Below are 26898 nucleotides of genomic sequence, written 5' to 3'. Positions count from 1 at the left end.
TAGTGGGCTTGTTTAACTGAAGCTGGTTTAATTGGAAAAGAGAGTGCATAATAGGAAATAATTTGAAACAAGACTAGAAAGATAGATGGACGCCACCTAAGAGTCTTGAAACAGTCAATATAGCACAATTTACGCATAAAGGTTAAAAAAATCACTGCCAGTGTTGATTGTCAGGACTTTCAACAAGGTGAAAAAGTCTGGCTGAGGAATCTTGTTATTTATGGTGAATACAGATTAGCAAACTGATGGAAAGCTATTCCATGCCTAACTGTGGAAATACTAGCAATTTACCCACTTACAAAGTAGCCACTGAGACTGTTGGGGACCTAGTAAACTCAATTAATCAAAATCACATTGTCAATTGATGATAAAGTTAGTCTCCCAGATAGCCAAGTTGAAACTGGGAGAGATCCTTCAGTTCAAGTGAAAAAAGTTGAGTGTTGGAAACAAATACTGTCTGATTCTGACAATGGTTCAGAAAAAGACATTTCAAATGATGAAATAACTATGTATTACATCTAATAACTAATTTAAATTATGGGAGAGGATTGAATTCATAGGTAAATGCTTTTCTTCCTATTACTTCAGCCTTAGAGTCTCTTATGGCAGAGGTGTCCAACATACATAATATATATATATACACATACACACACACACACATATACATACATATACACATACATGCATATACATGTTATATAGCATTTATTCAATGCATTTAAATAAACTACAAAACTGACTAGCACACAGAATGAGAGAGTCTATGGTAAATTGTCACTCTGGTATACCAATAATATTGGTAATATGACCTTGAGTAAGTCACTTACTCCTCTGTGCCTCTGTTTTCTCATCTGTAAAATGAAGTTGAGCTAAATTAACTCCTAGATTCCTTTCAATTCTAGATGTATGATATATATATATATATGTCTCTGTGTGTATGTACATTTATACAAATGATATATGTAATATATCATTTATATATGTATGTTTCATTATTTATCTATATAGATATATTTACAGATACATGTATATAAATATATTTATATATCTACATAGATATATTTATAGATATATGAACACATTCATACATGTATGTGATCTTCATGTTTTATATATACATATATATATGGGAAGGGAAAAGGGGGAGAGAGAAGTTTAAATAGCTTTAAATTGCACTAAGATTTTTAAATAACTTTGAGCTTCAAAAATGTTTCATATGGCTTATGTTATTTTATCATCAACAACTTTATAATAAGGCAGATACTACAGGTATTATTATCAGAGATGAGGAAACTGAGGCTCAGAGAGGTTGAGACTTGGCCCATGCTCACATAGTGTCAGACAAGAGAAAGATCCAGGTCTTTCTTACTACAAGTATAGCATTATGCCAGCTTTCATAAGGGTGGGGAAAAATTCAAATTATTATTATGGAATTGAGTAGATTTTTTCATGGGAAGGGTAAATTTGACTTGAATTTTCTTCTCTTTTATTCTTTTTTTAAATATTCCTTTTTCATATCTTCTAGAAAACCACACATTTCATAGGAAACCAAGATGTTCCTTTTTAGTAATATATAGTACGTAACTTTATAGTATATAAGAACTTGGAACAAGCCATTCCCCTCTTTTCACATATTATAGATGAGGAAGCAAAAGCTAAGTACATGAAAGTGAAGGAACTTACTCAAGGACACATTATAAGTTAAGGCAGAATCAAGATTAACTTCTATAATACCCAGATTTCTGATCTGTTTCTCACTTGCCTCACTTTGCATGCTATTGCACTTACATCCTATTTAACCCTTCATGAGCACACATAACAAAGCCAGCCTTTTAGAGCTTTTTTTTTTTTTTGGGTGAGGCAATTGGAGTTAAGTGACTTGCCCAGGGTCACACAGCTAGTAAGTGTCAAGTGTCTGGTCTGAGACCGAATTTGAACTCAGGTCCTCCTGACTCCAGGGCTGGTGTGCTGTCCGCTATGTGACCTAACTGCCCATGGAGCTCTTTCTTAATAGAAATTCCATTGATTCTTTGCAACTCAGTTGTCCCTTAAGAAAGACGCTTTTGAGAGATAGTATGAGATTCTATATAAAGAGCCAAGCTTAGAATCAGGAAGAATCAGGTTCTAGTCTCTCTCAAACTATAACCTGCATAGTTTGTGCTGACCTACATTGGCAGAGGAAGTTTGCCTCATGTGGAGTTCTCTGTAACAATGAAATCAAAGTCAGATTAAAAAATAAAATGCTTTTTTTATTTGATCCTTTGCAGCATCTTTTTTATGAATTACTCTTCTCCATTAGAACGTAAGCTCTCCGAGGGCAGGGAGTGTCTTTCTACATGATCTTAAATGCTTGGATTTTTTTTTTTTGACTTATGCTAGCTGCCTGTATTTTAGAGTGCTAACTTTAGGTTACTTGATTTTAAGAGCTTTAATTTAAAGTGTAGTACAGTTTGGGGACAAAACCCTACTGGATTGAGTCAAATGACCTTGATCTACTCCCAACTCTATACTAACTGGTTGCATGGCCTTGAGAAAGTCACTAAATGTCTATGAGCCTTAGTTTCTTTATCTGTAAGTTTAGTTTATCTTTAAGGTTGCTTCCAGATCTAATATTGGCAGTTAGATGGTGCAGTACATAGAGCCCTGGTCCTGGAGTCAGAGAGACCTAAATTCAAATATGCATTCAGATTCTTACTAGCAGTGTGATCCTAGGCTAGTCACTTAACCACTATTTCCCTCTTTTTCTTTATCTGTAAAATGAAGATAATAATAGTACCTACCTCCCAGGGTGGTTGTAAGGATCAAATGAGATAATATTTGTACAGATCCTGGCACATAGTAGGCACTATATAATGTTATTGTTGTTATTGCTACTATTAATATTCTGTTTTCTTTCTTTGGGGGAGGAGAATGTCTACATCTGTGATTTAATCAGTTTAAGCAGCTTGTATTGTGTAGACTCCTTCCACAAATATAGACTGACCACTTGTCTATAATTTACAAATTTAAAAAGTTGTCTGAGAATGCTGAGAGATTAAGCAATGCCCACAGTCACCCTCATAGCATGCAGGATTCATATCTAGATCTTTCCAACCCCAAGGCCCATCCAGAATGCAGTCTGTCATAATGCCACTAAAACATTCCATGTCTATCCAAATGAGATAGTCTAGCCTAACCAGCCTCACTCTTGTGGCTATATTGATAAAGGGATTTTTCTTATGAACCTTCATTGTTACGGTGACCCTCAAGTATTAAAATTTATTCCTACTGGGTTGTTTTCCCCATCCATCACTTTTATGTCATGGTAAAAACTAGAAGTCTCATGATCGCAGAGCTATTTCTTAATTTTAATCAATCTATCCATCACAAGGTAGTGCAGGCACCTCCGATGGAGTTCCCATGGAACTGTCCTAGATCTTCTTCAAGTAAGAGGGAATTCTAAGACATTGTGCCTCCTGATTACAAAAGGTCTGTGATATCAACAGCATGGGGAAAAAAAGCTGATTCTTATTATCTATGGCTAGGATAAGTCATGTTTGAAGTTTAATCTAGCTATTTGCAAACAATTTGGGATAGAACTAAGTGGCATAGTGGATAAAGCACTGGCCCTGGAGTCAGGAAGACCTGAGGTCAAATCTGGCTTCAGACATTTACTGGCTCTGTGACCCTGGACAAGTCACTTCACCCTGTTTGCTTCAGTTCCTCATCTATAGAATGAGCTGGAGAAGGAAATGGCAAGACCACTCTAGTATCTTGGCCAAGAAAACCCCAAATGGGGTCATGAAGAGTCAGACACAACTGAAATGAGCCAACAGCAACAACAACAACAACAACAAGGCAAATCATCCGATATATGTAGAGATTAAATGACTTGCTCAGAGAAATAGATGTCAAAGGTAAGATCTGAACCCAGGTCTTCCCAGGTCCCCATACTCTATCCACAATCCCACACTGCTTCTTGTGTTTCCACAAAAACCTTAAAAATCTAATTAGGGAGATTAGAAATACATACCTGGGACAGCATTATATATGAAATATGACTATAAAGTAATGTATTTTTAAACAAAAATAGTAGAATTTATATGTCTAAATCAGTGTTGTTTCTCCCCCTCCATTTCAAAGGGGTTATCTTAGAGGATTTGACACCTATTCTAACAATATTTCCATTTTTTGGGGGGGGGGGTTAGGCAATGGGGGTAAGTGACTTGCCTAGGGTCACACAGTAAGTGTTATGTGTCTGAGACCATATTTGAACTCAAGTACTCCTGAATCCAGGGCTGGTCCTCTATTAACTGTGCCATCTAGCTGCCCAAATATTTCCATTTTCCTCCAAACATTTTGGAAGTTTTGCTTTTGGAATTGCTTTCAGAACCAGCAGCACATTTTTTTAACCTCTTCATCTGTGGTAAAACCTTGTCCTTCGAAGGTCATTTGATTTAATATTTAGAAACAAATGAAAATCATTTGGAGCAAAATCTGATGAATGAGTTTAATAAGATTAAGTTGGCTAATAATGTTTGGGCTTTTTTTTTTAAGATGGAAGTGGGTAAGTGGGAGACATGGAGAATGCAGTAAAACTAAAGTAGAGCAATGTATTTTCTCATTTGGTTTATCAGCTACCAATCATTAAGTAAAAGTGGACTATGTGTCAACATTGTGCTAAGCACAGAAGATACAAAGAAAGCAAATGAGCTACAGTCTAATGAGGGAGACAAATGCAAATGACTATATGCAAACAAGCTATATATTAGATAAATTGGAAATGAGCAACAGGGAGCCAAAGAGGCCAGGGGATGGAAATAGAGGAGAAAATTCCAGGCCTGAGGAACAGCCAGCACAAAATCCCAGAGCTGGGAGATGGAATGTCTTATGTGAGGAACAGCATTTAGTCCAATGTTACAATGTTTGACAATGTTACATGTTAAGACTTGTAAGGGTACCCTACGTGGCCTTATACATACCACCCCTTCAGGATACACTTGGATATAATTTATCTCAATTCCCTTCTTCTGCCCTGTTTTTAGTAGTAGATATTACATCCTTTTCCAAATGTCAAAACCGCACATACATATAGATATAGACATAAAATATGTGTGTATGTGTACATATATATGCTATATATGTATCACACATATATGTATATATATATATTCAAAACACCAGTGATTAATAATATGTGAAGGGATTTTTTTTTAAGATCATCTATTTGAAAGTCAAGGACATTCTGTTTCAGAGTTAGAAGGTAGAAAAATCAAAGACCTTTATTTTACTCCTTTATGGATTAGTGGAGCATGAAACCTATTGACAGATGCTTGAGCCAGATATTATAAGTTGCAATGCTGTTTTATCTAAGTTCATTTTCTCATTAAGTGATATTTGTAGTTTAATTTCTTTTAAAGATAATAAGAATTTTTTTGAATGCTAACAAGTGAAACTAAAAGCAGATGGATCCTGTAACTTTTGGCTAAATTGTCCATAAAAATCCTTATTGGGGTGGGAGGGGGGCAGCTAGGTGGCACAGTGGATAGAGAACTAGCCCTGAAGTCAGGAGGACCTGAGTTCAAATCTGACCTCAGGCATGTGACACTTACTAGCTGTGTGACCCTGGGCAAGTCACTTAACCCCAAATGCCTCACCAAAATAAATAAATAAATAATTTGTAAAAATCCTTATGCAGGCATGATGGCATGTAAAAATTAAATGTTGTCCCAGGATGGATTTTCTCTGGAGGTCCTGGGTTTAAATTCCACCTCTATGCTTAGTATTTATGTATTGTAGATACATAAGTATATAAATACATAAGACACTAAAGTATTGCAGTTTTTTTTACCTATCTATCCTCAGTTTCCACATCTATGAAATAGGGGGAATTGGGCCAGATGATCTCTGAGATCTCTTCCAGTTCCAGATCTATGACCCTATGTATCATTTGTATATTCACAAAAGTCTAAGATACACTTCACCCTTTTAAGAGACAGCATAGCATATTGGACAGGAACTTATAATCTAGTAGACCTAGACTCAAATTCCCTCTGACACTAACTGTGACAACCTGGGCAAGTCTCATAACATCTCTGATACTCAGTTTCCTTATCTGTAAAGTGAGCCTAACTGATAGTACCTAATAGTATTTTTGTGAAGATCAAATATGTAAACTGCTTTGCAAATATTGTTATATAAATATCAGCTTTTAAAAATTAATTAATATTGATATTTAGCACTTCTTCAACTTCTTCTTTTCTCTTTTTCTTTGTTCATTGAAAGAAAATGACAAATGTGAGCCAACTATCAATTCGATCAAATTCTCCTCTTTTAGAAGTGTCTGTTAGTCAGCTCTACCTTCACTCAGGACACCTTGTTTCATTTTTTTCTTTAAAAATTTTCAATTAACAAGCATTCATTTTCTTTCCTTCCCCCACTGAAAAGAAAAGAAAAACAAAACTCTTGTAGCAAATACTCATGGTCAAATAGACAAACAAACAAAAAAATACCACATTAACATGTCCAAAAATATATGTCCCATTTTGCATCTTAAGTCCATTATCTCTCTTTAAGGAAATAGGTACCATGCTTATCTTTGGACTTCTGATATCATGTTTGGCCGCTGCACTGATCAAGTTCTTAAATCTTTCGAAGTTACCTTGGTTCATTTATAAAGATTGCAAAAAATACCTCTTCCTGCTGTTCTTAGATAAAGAGCTACTATGCAATGGCCCTGTGTTTACACAATAACCCAGTCATGTAGCTAAGACAAAGGAGGAAGGAGAAATATGAAGAACAAAGTGTTCACTAATTCCTATCCTGAGAAATAATTTGTCATTTAGTATTAATACTTTTCCAGATTCATGTTGTCTGTCTATAAGGATGGCCTTGTAAGTGACTGTTATAACTAGAAATGAATCTTCAGTTTCACCATAAATTCCTTTTTCACTCATAGCTACCTGAAAAATGTCAGCCTTTAAGGTTGCATTTATTTTTCAGGGGAGCCAGAAATCACTGATGTGAATATTCTTTCCATTGGTGCAAATTACTATCCATATCTTATTGTCCTGTGTGATCTGTGTCTGTATCTTTCCATAAATCTAGCACAGAGAATTGGTGCAACTCATTGGAGGTCTTCCTTTGGATCCTTGAGTATATCATGGATACCATTGCAACACTTGGGCTATTTATCTACTATCCTTCTTATTATTTCATGACTGATCCATCTGATAGATGGTCATGCATATTATAGATAACTTTTCTTAAGCCATTTCTTGTTTATGTCATTGTCATTACTGTACTTTAGCCTACTCATACCATGCTGCTTTCCTAGATGATATTTTAGTTAAATGAATTCAGTCACATTTTTAGAATACAGAAAAATTCCAGTTTTTACTACTTTCTTTAGGCATAACTAAAAACCTGATGTATTTAAAAACCTCAAATTTCTACATTTAGACTTCCCTGAGGAGTAGCTGTTCTATTGTTAAAAATAATGATACAAATGGTTGCAAAGTTGTTCTCACATGTACTCAGTAATTTTTTATGCAGTCAATTTCCCATCTTGTTTTGAGCCCTATGGAGTAGATCCAAATATAGATCTCCCTCAGCAGTCAATAAGAGTACTAAGTTGGTATTGGTTGCACAGGAATAGTGAAACAAAATAAGGGATGTGTCTTCATTATTTTATCACTTTAAGAACTTTGTTGTTATTTGTTCTTCCTTTCAAAGAGGACCAATGACATCATGGGTTATGTGTTGACTTGCTTGGTAAATTGGATTTAAGTGAGTCAAAGTTGCACAAAGGCACCAGCTTCACTCTCTCTTCCTGAATCATTGAAGTCCAATGGCAGGACAAAAGTCAAGATGACTGGTGATGGCCCAGGATGCAATGGAAGACTGTGGTGTTTTTGATGCCTGACCAAGCTCAAAGTGCTCCACAGCTCTTACTTCAGCCACCTCCATGGTTGTTTGAAATTGTTCTCATCCACCCATTCTGCCTGGGAAAGTCTTCAAGTGTTTAGGGTAAACATCCCCCTAATTCACCAAGAGGTTTGAGTCCTGTAGGTTACCCTCAACCTGGTTTAGCCCCTCTGCTGTGACAATTTACTGGTTGCTACTGATAATGCTACACCTTCTTGGAGCCACAGGTGAGAGCTAGGTGAAGGTGGACACCAAAGGTAGATGAGTAGCCCTGAAAAGGGCTTAGCAATCCCTCACACCAAAAGTACTAGTCCTCCCCGAACACCCCATACACCCCTTAAGTATTATGGATAAAACAACTAGCATGTGACTCAACAAGATTCCTAAAAAGTTCCTTGTATCTAAATCCATAAAATTCTAAACCTAGTGTTACATACAAACTATAGTTGGAAGTCAATGAAAGTGTATTACCCAAAGCACTGAAGCTATTATTTTCCTCTTTCTGTTGTTAAGGAGAGGAGTGATTTTAAAAAAGAAAAAAATATATGGCTAAATTCAAAAGCCAGTATTTATATAGATCAAGATGTCTGCCTGCAAAAGCCCATCTATGCCTTGAGAAAAATAAAAAAAGAATGCATGTAGTTGGGAAAGTAGAAATATAGGTTGGTAGTTATTTATGTTCTCTCAGTCACATTACTGTGACATTAATATGGCCCCAGATTTTTTCTCACATTTCTGCTCTCTTCAATTAAAGACCTTATGAGTTGATCCTTCGGTGTCCTCAAAGTTGTATTGTCTACAACACAGATCTCTTCTAAATGCATTTTGTCTTAATCCAATTCTTTTCCCTCTATTTGTTCTCTTTAGTTCATTACTACCTCTTCTATGAGCTTGTTTGTGGCTGTGATGTTACCGTACAAGTGTAGTAGTGGCTATAGCAGTTCTGGATTGTATAAAGTGAGTGTTACAAAAAAAAAAAAATCTTTGCAGATCTTTTCCATTTTTCTTCTGTTTGTTTTAATTCCATTTCCGTCCCTAAATACTCTTGCAATAACTATTTTGTGGGTCTCACAAATCTCTCTTTGAGTTAGTTTTATCCTCCACAACTTTCCTTTTATAAGGTATTACTGCTCTCCTAAGTTCTGTCCCAGGTCTTCTTTTCTCCCTCTATTCCCTCTTTCTTGGTAATCTCATCAGCCCCAACAACTTTAATTATCATTTTTATGCAAATGATTTCCAGATCTATAGATCCAGCCCTAATCTCTCTTCTGAATTTCAATCGTGATCACAAATTGCAGGTTGCACATTCCACACTAGATGTACCAGAGACATGTTAAACTTAACACGTCTAAAGCTGAACTCATTATCTTCCCCCCTAAACTTCCTCCTCTTCTAAACTTCCCTAATAATTAGATCAATGGCATCACCATCCTTCCTGTGACTAAGGCTCATAATCTTAGCATTATTTTGAGCTCCTTACTCTCCCTCACTGTGTGTGTGTGTGTGTGTGTGTGTTAATAACCAGTGGCCAAATCTTTCTGTTTCTACCTTCACAACATCTGTCAGATTTGACCTTATGTTCTCTACTCATATATCTATCACTTTCAGGCCCTCTTCACTTCTCACATAGATTATTATAACAGTCTCATAATTGGTCTTCCTGTCTCAATTTTCTCACCACTCCAGTTAAACTGCACACTGTTACCAATTTTCTTTAATCCCAGATATGACCATGTGACTTTCCTATTCAATCAATTCTCTGTCTCTCTCTTTAACTCTCTCTAATATTTATTTTATATTTATGTTGCACATGTTCTTCTATGTACTTCACGTCTCACTCATCAGAATGTAAGCAGCCTTCAGAGCACGAATTGTTTCATTCTTTCTATTTGTATTCCCAGTGCCTAGCAGAGTGTGGCATACAGTGCTTGACAAATACTCACTGATTGATTTGATCTCCTCTGTAAGATTTTACAAATAAATCAAATAGATGAAGAATGCCTATTGTCCAGATTATGACTTTCAGATAGATAGATGGGCAAGCTATAAGGCTCATCCATCAGGTGCTGCATAGACAGGTGCTTCAAATATTCAATAAGTTGGGCCCACAATTAAATAGAGTAGGTAGTTTGCCTTCAAAAATTTGCAAAATTACTTCAATGATCCAAAATCTCACCTAATGTATGTGAGGAAGCTGTCACATTAAAAAAATAAAGAACTATTCCCAACTAAAAAATGGTCAAAGAAATAAATAGGAAGTTCTCAAAGGAAGAAGTCCAAGCTATCTATAGCCACGTGAAAAATGCTTAAAATCACTAATAATTTGAGAAATGCCAATTAAAGCTCTTCTAAAGTTAAACCTCACTTTTCAAATTCTCAAAGTTGCCCCCCCCCCAAAAAAAATAAAATGACACCTGTTGGCGGAGCTGTGGGAAAACAGGCACATTAATGTATCATTGATGGAGCTGTAAAACGCTCCAGCCATGCTGGAAAAGATTTTGGAACTCTATCCAAAAAAATTACTAAACTATATATATCCTTTGACTTAGCAATACCACTAGCAGGCCTTTGTCCCAAAGAGATTTTAAAAAAAAGATGGAAAGAGCTTACATGTACAAAAAAAAAAATCAGAGTTACTTTTTTGTGTGTGTTAGCAAAGATCTGGAAACTAGAGGACCTGCTATTTGGGGAATGGCAGGACAGATTATGTGTAAGTACATACATATACACATAATATTGTGCAATAAGAAATGATAAAAGGGGAGATTTCAGAGAAACTTGGGAAAACTTGTATGGATTGATGCGAAGTGAAATCAGAACCAGGAAAATAATCTCTAATATAATAACTACATTGTAAAAAATTAACAGTTTTGAAAGACTTGAGAACTCTGATCACTGTAATAATCAACCATGACTCTAGAGACCCAACCAAAGAATGCTACCCATCTTCTGACAGAGAAGTGATGGACTCAAGATGCAGAATAAGACACACATTTTTGGACAGGATCAATATGAAAATTTCTTTTAATTGATTACATATATTTGTTACAAAGGATTTGTTATTTCCCCTCAGTGGGAGAAGTGAGGAGGGAAAGTAAATACTTGTTAATTTAAAAAATAATTTAGAAATTGTTAACTATTCAGAAGAACTAGAATAAAGGATATCATCAAAAATGTATTACTTCAAAGGAAAGAAGTCTTTATATTTAATGTATATATATGGGTAGATATACATATATGTATATATACAAATATATATTTAAATATGTCACAAATAAGGGATAATTGATGGGAAATCCACGTGTTACACATGTATCCTCACAATGTCAGGAAGGAGTTAGGAAAGTCCTTAGAATATTATGTGGATGACTTATAAATTTAGGGTAAGATGTGGACAAGAGAGGATGAGCAGAAAAAGAATTGTGATTTGCATCATTGGAAGGAATATCCATGCTAAAGAGATCATAAGGTCCATTTGAGTATCTGAGTAGAGAATTTTTACATATTAATGATAAAATTCAATAATTTTAAAGCTAACAGTCTCAAAACTTACATGTCATATATATTCTATTCTATTAATATAGTATACATATCATATTATATAGAATATACAATTCTATCATATATCATATTAAATATATACCTCAATATTCCAGTGCATCTGTGATGTCATACATATGAGTATTCTCTCCAATGACACCGATTGCAACCAATCCATTCCTGCCCATCTTATGCAATTCTTGTCCATGCTGTTGTTTAGTCATTTCAGTTGTGTCCAAATATTCGTGACCCCATTAGGGGTTTTTTTGGCAAGGATATTGGAGTGGTTTGCCATTTCCTTCTCCAGCTCATTTTACAGAAGAGGGACTCATCATTTCTCCTGCATTAGTCCTTATCTGTAATATGTTACAACCTATTAACATATGCTATGAGTCTGTTTGTTATCCTATGGGTAATTCACAATTTTATTTCTTCAGAGACAGCAATATTCTATTACATAAAACCTTATTGCAAGTTTTTTGCTATTGAGATTGGTCTTTATTTAAGGGAGAAACTGGAGGTCATTAAGAGCACTAAGCAATTTCCCAAAGGCAATCCAACCTGTACTCTTCCTATTCTAGGAGGCCATGTCATTGTCCATTTGCAGTGTCTGTCCTAGATATATGTACTTACATATAGATCTGTGGGTAACCTGTCCCTCTGACTGCATGTAATCATCTGGTCAACAGGTATTTTTCATACATTTATTTTTTTCCTTGATAAGTAGTTAAGTCAAGCTCTTATGAATAATTATGAATCTCACTGGGGAGGCTCTGCAATGTTCTTATACTTTGTGCAACCAGCATGTCATCCACAAACAGCAGGATCTGCATGCCCTCACTATCTATAGGGAAAACTCTTTAACTTAACTTCTGCCTTGGACCTCCTTCATGGCAGTGCTAAAGACATTCCCTGTATAATGCCTCATTTGATATTAATAATTAGTGGGTCATTTACCAAAGTTATCTCTGTTTTTTTCTTCACTAAAATTCAGGTCTTACCGTGACACTACACCCCTAGTCAGTAAACTCCAGTAGCTCCTAATTCCTCCATGATACAATTTAAAATCCTCTATTTGTTTTTGAAAGTCCTTCATATTCTGGCTCCTTACCTTCTGAGTCTTCTTATACCTTCCTTCCCTCCTTATGTTCTATGGGGCACTAGCCTCCTTGCTGTACTGGCACAGGAAATTGCATCTAGAGATTCTGGGGCATTTTCACTAGCTATCCTTCATTCCTGGAACATTCTCCCTCCTCATCTCTTCCTCCTAGCTTCTCTGACTTCCTTCAAATTTCAGCTAAAATCTGACTTTCTGCAAGAAGACTCTCCCAGTTCCCATTAATGTATTAGACCCTCCCTCTGATATTATCTTCAATTTATCCTGTGTGTGTATGTGTATCTGTATGTGTGAGTATACATCTCATTTGTTCGTAATTGTTTACATGTTGCCTCCTCCATTTAATTGTAAACCTCCTGAGGGGAGGGACTATTTTTGCCTTTCTTTTTATCCTCACAGTTCCTGGCACATAGTAGGGACTTAATAAATGCATTTTGACTTGACTTGTTAGTCTTTCAAGCAATCCTGTATGATTTTAGCATAGGAATGGGACACAACTTGGTGGAGGAGAGTCTCTTTGGTGGTGTTTTCCTCTACCAAAACAAATGCCTCTTTTAAAAAAAAACCTAGTTAATCAACTACGACAAGCATTTATTAAGGTCTTCTTAGGTATCAGGCACTGTGCTAAATGCTGGGGATACAAAGAAAGACAAAAACAATTCTTGCCTTCGGAAGGCAAACATTCTAATGGGGGAGATATTTTGTAAATAACTGTGTACGAAAAGATTTATACCACATTAATGGAAGGTTATCTCAGAGGGAAGGTGAAGTCAACCAACAATAGGCACAGTCGAATCCTAAGCTCTCCACATCTTTCAGTCAATTGTGTTACTATAAAAATGTGTTTGACTGTGTAATATTACTTGCCGCCTGCCTGTTTCCATTATAAAACCTTATCAAGAATGCCCTTGATCTGTGTATAGATTAATCTCATAAAAATTGTGTATGATGGGAAAATCAGTGCATGGTTCAGTAGCTTTTTATATTCTTTTGGTCACTTTTTTTCCCTCCTAATGTTAAGGCCTGGTTTATTTTTGTTTCCTAAACCTTTCTTTTCCTCCACTCTTTCATATATCTTGAAAATCTCTCAATGCCTTTATAATTGTGTCACCTATAGCACAGACCTTCTCTGTGTGTATATAAGCTCATATATTTAGAGCTGAAAGAGACCTTATAAGTTATCTTGTCCTATCTCCTCATTTTGCAGATGAGGAAACTGAGGTCCAGAGAAGTTAAGTTATTTGTCCAAGGTCTATAAGGAAGAAGTAGAGTAGGGATTTAAAACCAGGTCTTCTGCTTGCAAATCGACTTCCTTTTCCACTGTAAATGTTGCTTCATGGTTTAGTCCACCTGCTTTCACTTCCTTACTTTCTTCAATGCCATATCCATTTTCTCATGTAGCTCATTTGGAACTTAATGTTATCATCCAAATGGAGTGACTCTGCTCTCCATGATGGTGAAAAAGAATTTGTAATTAGGAATCTTTACAGATGTTTTCCATTTTAAAAAGCATAATTATTTTCCTTCTAGTTCTATCCTTAGCCACATTTGGGATGACTTTGCTTAGCTGTACTTCTCACCAAGACTTCTTTAAACTGGTTTTTCCCTCCATGATTTCTCTCTATTTTATAAGAAAACATTGCTCCTCATTTTCCACGGTCCTTCTCTATATGACTCTACAAATGGTTGATCTTCTAAAGATACACTGCTTTTGATTTTCCCTGAAACTCTCCATCATGCCTTCTTTCCCCAGGAAACTCATTATTGGGAAATCTCATTATCCTGCAAGATTGAATCGATCTGTCACTCATATCTCATCAGTACCCTCTGCGCCTCTGAATGTACCCTTTAGCTAGAGGCCTATTTAAGAAAAAAGACTTATAGAACAGTCCCCATTCTGCAACAGCAACACAGCTTTTGGATTCCTCTATCATGCACACCCATGCCAAGTACCTGTCCCCTTCCCCTTTTCTACTTCCTTTTGTGTGTTATCTCCCCACATTAGATAGTAAGGTCTTTGAGGGCAGGGACTCCCTTCTTTTTAAAATTCTTTTGGTATTCCCAGCACTTAGCACAGTGACTGGCATTTAGTAGTTGCTTAATAAATGTTTATTGACTGACTAAATCCAAATGAGTTGTCCTTGGCTACTATGTCACTTAATTTGGCTATTAAGTCAAGGGTCTGTGGGCTGAGGCATACTCTAAGCTCTTTTGATCTACTTGTTTTGGCAATTCATTTACATTGATTAAACTTCCATGGGAAATTATTGTAACTGATGTCAATACATGTGTCTCCATTCATCTCCTTTCATTTTTAGCATTAACAAACTAAATGGATCAGGTTGGAGTTTTTTTTAATTGCATGCCAAATTTTCTTCTAATAAGTCTTCTTTCTTTTAATTTTTTATGAATGTTGATCTTTGCTCTGGCAAGTTGGTGATTGGATTGTACTCAGAAGACTGATTCAAAAATCATTCTCTCATGTACTGAATCATTTCTTTCTATTAAAATAGAATAATATCATATTTTATGTTATTTTGTATTCATCACATACTATGCCTTCCAGTTCTTTTCTTGAGGAAAGTAAACATGATGTAGAATTTGGAGGATTCTATTTGATCTACCAATCTTTGAATGATCTTACCATGCCTAGGAAGCTCATTATAGGAATAACATCATTACCCTGTAAGATCTCATCAGCCTTGGTACACCACCTCACCACTACCCTCTGCCTCTCTGATTGGAGGGTGGGTCCATGAACTCCAAACTTCCATTTAAGGAAGAGAGCCAAACTCAGAAATTTCATTTCTCATCTGACTGCATGACTCTGGGTACCTTCTTCCCACACCACCTTTCAACTTCCTTTTGTGGTTTATCATCCTTCCATTAGATTATTTTTTTACAGAAACTTTTTTTATTATCAGTTTATTTTGATTTATCAACAATTACTTCCGTAAGCTTTTGAGTTTAAAATTTTTCTCACCCTTCCTCTTCCTCTCCCTCTCCCTCCTCAAGATAGCACAAAATTTGATATAGGCTATAGATATACATTCCTATTAAACATATTTTCACATTAGTAATGTTGTAAGGAAAAATTAGAACCAATAGAAGAAACTACCAGAAAGTGGAAACAAAACAAAACAGAAGAAAAAAATAGCAAATAGTATGCTTCCATCTGCATTCAAATTCTATAGTTCTTTCTTTGGATGAGGATAGCATTTTCCATCATGAGACCTTTGGAGATGTCTTAGATCCTTGCATTGCTGAGAAGGGCTAAGTCTATTAACGTTAGTCATTGCACATTGTGGCTGCTACAGTGTACAACGTTCTCCTGGTTCTGCTCACTTCACTCAGCATCAGTCCATACAAGTCTTTCCAGGTTTTTCTGAAGTCCACCTGCTCATCATTTCTTATAGCACAATAGTATTCCATTATATTCATATACCACAACTTGTGCAGCCATTCCCCAAATGATGGGCATTCCTCAATTTCCAATTCTTTGCCACCTCAAAAAGAGCTGCTATAAATATTTTTGTACATGTGGGTCCTTTTCCCATTTGTATGATCTCTTTGAGATACAGCCCCAGAAGTGCTATTGCTGGGTCAAAGTAGATTATAAGCTTCTTAAGGGTAGAGGCTATCTTCTCTCTGTGTATTTGTATCTCCAACACTCAGCACAGTGCCTGGCATATATTAGAAGCTTAAAAAACATCTATTAATTATTGACTATCTTACTCTTGAACCATATTTTCCAAAATATTATTTTCTGTCTTCCTGCTTATGACTGCCTTTGCACCGGTCACATGTCAAAGCATGGGTTGATTTATTTTTTAGAATGTCTCTATCTTTTTATTCTCTGCAGCTAATGATGGCATATAAGATAGAATTATTTTCATGGTTGTCTTCTTTGCAAATATTTATCATAAGCATAGTAACAGTTGACTAAACATACCATGAAATGATATTTCTTATTGCCTTTGGAAAATGGTAAAACCAACTCTACCAACTATTTTATTTGCTTCTCAAATGAGAACATCTGAGCCATCTTATCATTTAGCTGCAACTTTCATCATCAGGTTTTGTTTATAGTGGTAGATATAAAGCTAGAGAGAAAAACAGTGTTAATATTTATGTGATTCAGTTTCTTCATTAGTATAGCCACTCATTGGCTTTTGAACAAGTGTTTCACATTTAGAGTGGCAACAACAGATAAGTTAGGTTTTATGGATAGTCTAAAATTTATGTGATTCCTTTTTACCACTCTGACTCCATCACTTAGAAGCAATGGTAGCCCATTTTATAATTTTGTTTCATGGGTTGCCATGGCCAAAGATAAATCATCAAGTGGCTAGTCTATTGGAAATGAATCTCTCCCAACTTAGTTAGTCCTCTCTTCAGACAGAAGAAACAGGCTATTGCCAGGACTATATTAAAATTGTTTTTAGCATAGTAGAACTTGCCAGCATTCGCACCAAGATGGAGTAGTCTTTCAAAAACCTAGGCTCATCCCCAGGTCATGATGAGGCAATAGAATTGAACTTTGTGAAGGAGACCATATAAATGATATAGAAAAAATGCATATCAGTTTTTACAACTCACCAACATCATACATTTATGAAGTACCTACTCTGGCAAAGCACTATGATAAATACTGGGGGTACAACAATGACAACAAAGAAAATTTAAAGTCCCTACTCTCTAGGAACTCACATTTTATAGAATTTGTTAAACTGTCAGTACCATTTCAAAATGTAAAGGATCTTATTTTACACATAGATAATCTAGTAGTAGACAATTATCACAGATAATTTATAACCTCAGGGCTAAGTTTATCCTTTTTGTTTGATCTCTTTAATTTTGCCTTAATGTCTCAGGGGAAAATGTTGGCACTACACTTATTGACAAATTGTTTCAAAAAATTTATCTTTAGCATTTGCTAACAATTTTATTTTAAACTCTAACCAATAGTGATTTGTAAATACACATGAACACATAAATAAAATTTAAGTATGAAACAGCTATTAATCTTATTCCCTAGAATGTTATATAGTGCTATATTTTTACCACTCTCAATTGATTGATCAATCAATTAGCATTTGTTAAGTACCTAATATGTGCCAGGCATATACTTGGTGCTAGGGATAAAAATATAAAGAATAAAACAATTCCCAAGATATTTATATTATATTGGGAAATAAATACAAGTAAATACAAAGTAGTTATGTGTGAAGGAAATGACAAATAACTACAGTATCCTTGCCAAGAAAACCCCAAATGGGGTCACAAAGAGTTAGACGTGACTGAAAACGACTGAATAACAACAACAACAAATGTACAAAGTAGTTTGGGAGAGAGATACTAGCTATTAGAGGGATCATGAAGGTCTTTATATATAAAGTGGTCTGTGAGCTGCTTCTTTAAAATAGGGAGGTATTTTATGAAGCAGAGGTGAGGAGGAACTGAATTCCAGACGTGGAGGATAGCCACAGCAAAAGCATGGAGATGAATTGTCAAGGGTAAGGAACAAAGAGGAGGACAGTTTGGCTAGACTGTAAAGTACTGGAGAGAGATTAATGTCAAATGAAGCTGCAAAGATAGGCTGAGGGCTTGGTTGTTTAGGGCTTTAAAAGCTAAACAAATGAGTTCACATTGGTTTTTTTTTTTTTTAAGAGGCAGTAGGAAGACATTGGAATTGGTTGAATAGGCAAGTCATATGGTCTTGTCTGCCCTTTAGTAAAAATCATTTTGGCAATTGTGTGGAAACAGAGATTTGACTGGGGAGAGACTTGAGGCAAGGGGAGCAATTAGTAGTACGTTGCAACAAACTAGGTAGGAGGTCATGAGGATTTGTCCCAAGGAGGTGGCTGTTTGAGTGAAGAGAAGGGGTTGATGTGAAAAATATTGGGAAGATAGAAATGACAGTATTTAATAAGAGATTGGATATTTGGATATGAGGAAGAGTGAGAAACTAAGGATTATGCTAAGGTTATGAACCTAGGATACCAGAAGAATTGTCATGCCTTCATACCTGGATCTAACAACTGTAGCTTTCACCCTCTCTCCTCACTTTGTTCCCCTAGTGGGACCTCTTTTTTCCTTCTTGTTTATCTTTCTGTTTAATATTCTTCATTCCAACTTGGATAAATCTGAGTGACCTACAATTATTGTAATACTATCAATATCTTTTTCATTTAATTAGTTTTCCTCTAAGAACTTAGATACTATGTTTTCAGTGTTTATATCAATATCTATCTATCTATATGTATATATACATATATAATTAATCATGATATTGATTCATTGTCTATGGTATGTAGACACAAGCATAAGGGAGTTTCCTGTTTTTCTTGCTTGAAAATGCCTTATCTGAAACCGTTATTACAACCTGTTGCTTTGGGGAAATTGTCTAAAGCATGAAAAAAATTAGTTCCAGTCTCTTATTTAACTCAGTGTATATCTTTAAGTTTTAAGTTATTGTTTTTATTTGTTTGTCCATTTTAACTTTATCTTGTATTTTACTAGAGAATTTAATCAATTCCTAGTTCAGGTCATAATTGTTTTTGTTTTCCTCCATTAAATTCTGTTATTTATGTTAATATTTCCCCTCTTTTAAAACTTTTAAAACAAACCCTAGGGTTTTTTGTTTTGTTTTTGCTTGTTTTGCTTACATTAAAATGATCCCTATCTCCTAAAGCAAACATTCCTATGTCTGCACAAACCCAAATTCCTTGGATCTATTTACATTATTTCTCTCTTTCCCTTTTTTTTACCCTTTCCTTTTTACCCTTTCCATTGATTTCTGGTACTCTTTTCAAAGAAAGTTTTGTTCAGTTCATCTGCTTCTTGAGTCCTTTCCCTTTCAAGGATATTCTAGAATCAAATCTCCTATTTACGAGGTTTGTACATACTTTTCTTTACTGTTTGACCCCATAAAAAGTAGAGTTGCTGAGGGGGAAGTGGTTGGAGTCTGGCTCCCTTCTCTATTCATTCAAATTAATAATGTGATTACAAATCTCTGTCATGCCTCCCTTGCCCAAATCTTTGTTTGAAAGAACTCCTTATGAGAAACCTCATTGCCAGAAACATTAATTAATGTTTCAAAAATTTGTATTTTTTTAAATTAACAAGCATTTATTTTCTCTCCAACCTATCTCTCCCCACCCAACCTAAATTGAACAAAAGTCAACTGTCTTGGCTTGTAGAACTCATGTATATTCTTTCAAACTTTTTGCCTTTTAATTTTGTCCTTTCAAATTTTCTTTTCCTTCTGCAATTTCAAGTTCCAATTCTGCCATTTTTGTTCAGAGTATCTACTATATTAATAGAGTGTAAGCTTCTTGAGGACATATTCTGTACCATTTTTTTTTTATTTGAGAAGAGGAAGTTAGTAAGCATTTATATAGCACCTACCATGTGCTAAGCATTTTTACAAATGTTATCTCATTTGATCCTCACAACAACCCTATGATACTATTATGCCCATTTATAGTTGAAGAAACTGAAGCAAAGAGTGGCTAAGTAACTTACCGAGGGTCACATAGCTAGTAAGTGTCTGAGGTCAGATTTGAGGTCTTCCTAACTGCAGGCCCAGTGTTCTAACTGCTGAACCACCTCCTATTTGCCTCTTATTTGCTTCCCCAATGCCAAGCACAATGCTTGGCATTTAGGAGGCTCTTAAAAATATTTTTGATGGACCAATTGATCAGAGAGAGTCTCTACATTAGCTCTTCATTATCCACTCATATTTGTTTCTGTGATTTCTACTTAATTTGAATTTCTCTCCTGATTTCCATATAACATTTTTTTTTTCTTTAGCCTTCTCTATTACTATTCTTAATCATTCTGGAAGTTCTTAAAGTTGTGAAGTTACTTCTTGTAATCTTCTGGTGATTGTTATGGTACTTTCCCTTCCATAAGGAGTGTTTTATTTTATTTCTTTCATTCTATAGAATTTATTCATTATATTGGAAAATTTGTTTGATTGCTTATTCATTTTTCTTTCAAGTTTCTCTGCTGGTTTTTCTGTGCTCTTCCTGTAATGATTTCTTTCCTATTCTCTCTTTGTTTATTATTATTATTATTATTGTTATTGTTATTCTTCCTTCACTCTATTTGGCACTTTTATTGCCATTTTGAAATGGCAAATGAGACCTGAGCTTAAGTACAACTTGGCAATTGGCCCCCTTGCCAGAATTCTCCCCCTTCATTTTTGTTTCTGAAAGCATCTGAGCAGGCTCAGCACTGTCAGGCACCCTATCCCACTCAAGGACATTCCCTTTCTTCTGTCTAAACTACCAGGATGGAGAGAATTCATGAACCTCCATCTGCTGAGACGGGGGAGAGTCTGGTTGAATTGCTACTGAGAGAAGATTCCAAGATGCAATGGCAGACAATGATAAAACTTCATGAAACCCAGACTGTGAGACCTGGGGCAGAAGCACCGAACATGGATGACAGTAGGTAATGTGTCCTCCTTTTTTTCTACAGGAATTATACTATAAGGAATTGTTTCTTTTCTCATCTTTCTGTTGTTTTTTTTTTAATTTCTTGATCATAGTTGTGTTTTTTTTTGTTTGTTTTGTTTTGAGGTAGAGATAGAAAACTGGAATTGATACTACTACTCATTCAGCCATCTTGCCAGAAGTTCCCTTTTAATTTACTTTCTAAAACAAGGTTCAAATACCCAACAGGAATCTAGAGGTTGAATATGATTTATGATTCTTTATGCCTCTTAAAAATTTTTGATGCAATGGAACCTGTCCTGAATATAGTGTTCTAGGACGTTTAAATACTGGTGGGTATATCCTTTAACTCTTCCCCCTCAAAAAATGTAAAAGATCACAAACAATTCTCTAGTTAATTCAGAACTTTGGCCTTCTAAATATTCATAAGATATAAATTATACACTAACCTGCACCAGGCAATTTTTTTCAAGCTAAGCTAAGTGCTATTGATTACCTCTGAATGGAGAATAGCTTGTGCTAGAATTGAAAAGTGTTTCTGGTTGTATTTAGTTATTAATTACTTTCAGGGATATAAAGGCATGACCAGGAATTTCTTCTGAGATTGCTAAGTGATAAAATAGGTATTACTAGGAAACTAGTACAGAAAGTTGATGGGGAGGTAGTGTCGGGTTTAGAGCACTTAGTAGTATGTCAAAGATAAAGTAAAAGACAATTGTGTGGAATCTGAAAGCCTGTGAATCAGGATGTTTCTAGTCGGATTGGATTTGCATAATGTAATTGTTCCATACACTACTAGGGTGAACCTTGATTTGTGGAAGTGTGGAGAAAGAATGAGAATCATGGCATAAGTTGGAGGCAGATACCCTAGCCTCTGTAGGTAACCAGTGAGATTGAATACACATTGAGTCTAATACCCTTGCCTGGTAAATGAAGTCAAGTGGGCTTTAGGACACATTCCTAACAATAAGGCTAATGGAGGTGATGGAATTCCAGCTGAGCTATTTAAACCCCTGAAAGATGATGGTGTCAAAGTGCTGCACTTGATATGCCAGCAAATTTGAAAAACACAACAGTGATCCCTGTTTTGGGAATGGGAGAAAAGATTAGTTTACATTCTAATCCTAAAGAAGGGCAATGCCAAGGAATGTTCAAATTACTGAACAATTGAACTCATTTCACATACTAGCAAGGTTACACTTAAGATTCTGCAAGCTAGGCTTCAGTGATAAGTGAGCTTAGAATTACCAGAAGCGCAGGCTGGATTTTGAAGAGTCAAAGGAACTAGGGACCAAATTACCAGCATTTGTTGTATAGAGAAAGCAAGGGAATTCCAAAAAAACATGTACTTCTGCTTCATTGACTACACTAAAGTCTTTGACTGTGTGGAGCACAACAAAATGGGGCAAGTCCTCAAAAAGATGGTAGTCTCAGATCTTACTTGTCTTCTGAGGAACCTATATGTGGGCCAAGAAGCAATAATTAGAACCGAACATGGAACAACAGATTGGTTCAAAATTGGAAAAGGAAGTCAACAAGAATGTGTATTGTCCCCTTATTGATTTAACTTATATACAGAGTGTACCATGTGAAATGCCAGTCTGGATGAATAAAAAACTGGAATTAAGGTTGCCAGGAGAAAAAAATATCAACAATCTCAGATATGTAGATGATACCACTCTAATGGCAGAAAATAAAGAGGAATTAAGAAGCCTCTTGATGAGGGTGAAATAAGAGAGTGTAAAAACTGGCTTGAAGTTTAACATTAAAAAAAAACCTGAGATCTTGGTCCCATCACTTTCTGGCAAATAGAGGGAGATGAAATGGAAGCAGTGTCAGATTTTATATTCTTGGGCTCAAAAATCACTGCAGCTGGTGACTGCAGCCATGAAATTAAAAGACCTTTGGTCCTTGGAAGGAAAGCTATGATAAATAAGGACAGCGTATTAAAAAGCAGAGATATCACTATGCCAACAGAAGTCTGTAGAGTCAAAGCTATTGTTTTTCCAGTAGTAATGTATGGCTGTGAGAGTTGGACTATAGGGAAAGCTGAACACCACAGAATTGATGCTTTTGAATTGAGGTGCTGGAGAAGACTTTTGAGAGCCCACTGGACAGCAAGGAGATCAAATCAGTCAATCCTCAAAGAAATTAATTCAGACTATTCACTGAAAGGTCAAAAAAGCTGAAGCAAAGATGGTACTCACTGGAAAAACACCCTGATTTTGGTAAAGATTGAAGGCAAAAGGAAAAGGGGACAACAGAGGATGAGATGGATAGATAATATCATAGACATAATAAGCACGAATTTGGGCAGACTTCAAGATAGTGGAAGATAGAAGGGCCTGGCACTCTATGATCCACTGAGTCACGAAGAGTCAGACATTACTGAATGACTTAACAATTAATACCTGTACCACAGAGTGATTTCCATCTTTCGGACTTTGCACATATTCAGAATACACACCATTCTCACTCCTCCTCTTAGAATCTCTAATTTCCTTCAACATTTGGCTCAGTTGCAGCTTGCTACATAAAGTTTTTCCTGATAGCCCCCTCCACCAGCTGATAGGACCTCCCTCAAAATTACATTGTATTTATCTTGTGTAAACTTATGCATATTTTCTCTCCTATCAGAGAGAATGATTTTTGAGAACATTTCTGTATTTGTAACTCCATGACCTAGCACAGCGCCTAGCATTTGTCTTTCATAGATGCTTGCTGATTGATTTCAGTGTCCAAGGAAAGTGATAAAAGATGCCTCATAGATACTCTGTCAGAAGGGCAAACTTCTAAGCCCTAGTAGTTTTCTCATGGGAAAAAAAAGCAATTAGGTGTTGTATAAGTGGTTCCAAAGCCAGAACTTCAGTGTGTTAAGTCTGCTAGGCAGGAGATATTTGATGCAATACTGACCATATGATACTGAAACAACTTCTTAACAGGGAGCCAAATATGGAATAAATGCCAAACAAGGGGGTAGGACATGAAAAAGCCTATCAAGATTTATTAAATTTTTAAAAATCCTAAAGCAGTGTAGCATAAACAGCTTCTAAGACAAGACAGAGTAAAGAACAAATTAATCTGGCAAGTAGTCTGAAGAGACTAGGTCGTTTATTTTGATCACACACTACACTTCAGAAATTCCCCTAGGGAAAATCAGCAGCCTGGGCTATTTCCTGCCCTGTCAAGGAGTGGGTCAATCACTCACTACTTGGAAGACAAATAATATACCATACGGAAAAAGTTGGGGCCACAGCACCACTCATATATGTGAAGAGTAACAGCATTAATGCCTTTTTCTAAAATGAAGGATAGCAAAAAAAGCTTCCTGAGAAACAGCAAAATGTACTCACAACTTATTTATACAGAAATTTAAGACAATACACCAAGGGGAAGGAAGAGGAGCAATGCATTAAAAATCCAAGACAGTTTTCTAAAATATGATAACTGAGCTCAGAAATTTAGGAAAAAAATTTAAACTCTGAAAAGGAAATTCTACTTCATTATAAAATCTAAAATACCAGTCTAATGTTTTCATTCCAACCCTGAAATTAAAATATAATACCTCCTTAGGGAGCTACTCTTCCCAAGCACCCCCCCATTCTCCCCCAAAGGCTGGATTCCCAGCACTACTACTCTAGGTTCTGATTCCCCAGGTTGCTCCCCCACCCCCTACCCTTGCAGTATCTCTCCGATACGGATGGTTCAAATAAGTTACTTGGGTCTGCTCCTCTCTGTAACTCAATTTTCACAGCTAATTCTCCCCTGAATCTGTAGTTAATTCTCTTTTATGCTGCCTAGGGTCAGCTTCTTAATCAAAAAAAGAAGCACAGTTAACTTGTTGGTTCTTCCAGCTTTCTAAGAATCCAACTTGAAGAAAAGTTGATGATTTATGTCAATAGTCTCCTCACAGAGAGGTCTCTACATAGATGAAATCACAGATTTGCTCTTTTTTTTAAAGCCTTTTTATTCATCAGACATTTAGCAAGACCTAACGTGTACTATGTCACAACCAAAGTCCTAATTTGGATGCCTCCTCATGGAGTAGAAGGGGACCTTAAGTTCTCTATACCAACTGAGCACAAGCTCTGGAAACACTTTAGTTAAATAAGTATGAAAAAAAAAAAACCCTAGGTCTGACATCTGAGGATCAATCTAGCTGAGTTCAATGAGTCCAATCACCTAGAGTTTGGGTATGGGATTATGATTTTTGGGGGCCATTTATCAAACCATTTCCATGGAATACAGCAGATATGATCTACCTTAGAATCCAAACCAATTATCTTACAGATCTTTGATGTACTGAAGTAAGCTGTTGCCTTTCCATTTGCTGTGTGCTAAGGACACGAAAAGATAGATAACACATAAATTCTTAAGTTAAGGGATTGAGCAGTTGTGGTTTTTTAGTACCAGAAGGGTAGGAAAAAAGAGTTTATCCTCCTAAAAATATTATTATAAATATACTTAGGAAAGGCTTGTCAGAAAATAGTACTGTAGTAGGCACTGCTTGAAGATCTTTAATAACCAATCAAAAAGTCTTGATTAAGCACCTGTTACATGCCAGGTACTATACTAGACTAAAAAGATTTTTAAAAAATCCCTACCTTCAAAGAGTTTATGTTTCATTGGGGAAGACAAGATGAATGGACATATACGAATATATAAAACAAAAAAATAAACACAAGACAGTTAAATACATACAGGGTAATTAAGGAGGAAGGACACTAGCAGTTGGAGAATCAGGAAAGATTTCATCTGCAAAGATTGTGCTTCGTGTGGAAAGTGGAACTTAACATCTCAAACAGCAAATAAGGGTATGGATACACCAAGACCTACAAATCGAATGAGCATGGAGCAGACAAATATATTACATGAGTTAAATGTCTTCATTATGTATCTTTAATTCCTTAAGACTATAAGTCGCAGAAAATTTGCAGACAGATTTGCATTGTAGAAGTTTCCCTTCTGAGAGTTCCCTAGGCCAATGAAATCACAAAAATCAAAACAGAAACTTTTCAAATTACGGGTTTTCTGAGTTGATTTGAAAAAGTTGAAAATTCAGACTGAACAGAGTATAAGGAGGGATAATAATCTCTTTTCCAAAGAATCAGAAAAATATCATTGAGGAAATGCACTGTTAAGAGGTTGTTTTTTTTTTTTTTCCTGAATGATAGAGAGACTTGGAGAGCTGAGAGTGGGAGTGAGAGAATTTTTCAGGTATAAGATACAGCCTGGAGAAGACTTGTAGGCGGGAGTGGGATGATTGGTTAAAAGGAAAATTGAGAACATCTGCCTGAGAAGAGTAGTGTGGATATGCTGAATAAGTGGGGTGATAGGACACCATGGAAAGGGGAGCTTGAAGATCATGGTCTTGGGAAACCATTGTAATGTGTATTTATTATTGATATAATATCTGCTGTTGTTAGTAATTTTTTAATCACCATTATTTTTGTAACTAATAAGCATGTTTGAAACCATAACATATTATATATAGCCTGAAAGTGAATTTTGAATTATGACAGTTTTATTATGTATTCTATTCTTCCCCAGTACAGTTTGAGTGCTGTTACTTCTATTGTTACACGTTTCTAGGTTTAAAGTATAATGACAATGTCCTTAAACATGAATATTTTAAGAATTAAAAATAAGTTTCTATTTCAGGTGAGAAATAAGCAGCATGAGCAGATGGACTCCTAACAACAAGGAAATTGTTTTCATGCAAATATGCTTAGACCAAAAAGTATACAAAGTGTTTTTAAAAGTACAGTGCATCCCCCATTTTCCCACAAAGTCCTACCATGATGACCACATTTGTAATTGTAACCAAAGAACATTTGTCAACACTGGCAACTATAGTAACATGACTGATTTTTG

Source organism: Vombatus ursinus, unplaced genomic scaffold, assembly GCF_900497805.2.
Source record: "Vombatus ursinus unplaced genomic scaffold, bare-nosed wombat genome assembly UNPS02009132.1, whole genome shotgun sequence".
NCBI lineage: Eukaryota > Metazoa > Chordata > Mammalia > Diprotodontia > Vombatidae > Vombatus > Vombatus ursinus.
This window is presented reverse-complemented; position numbering follows the sequence as displayed.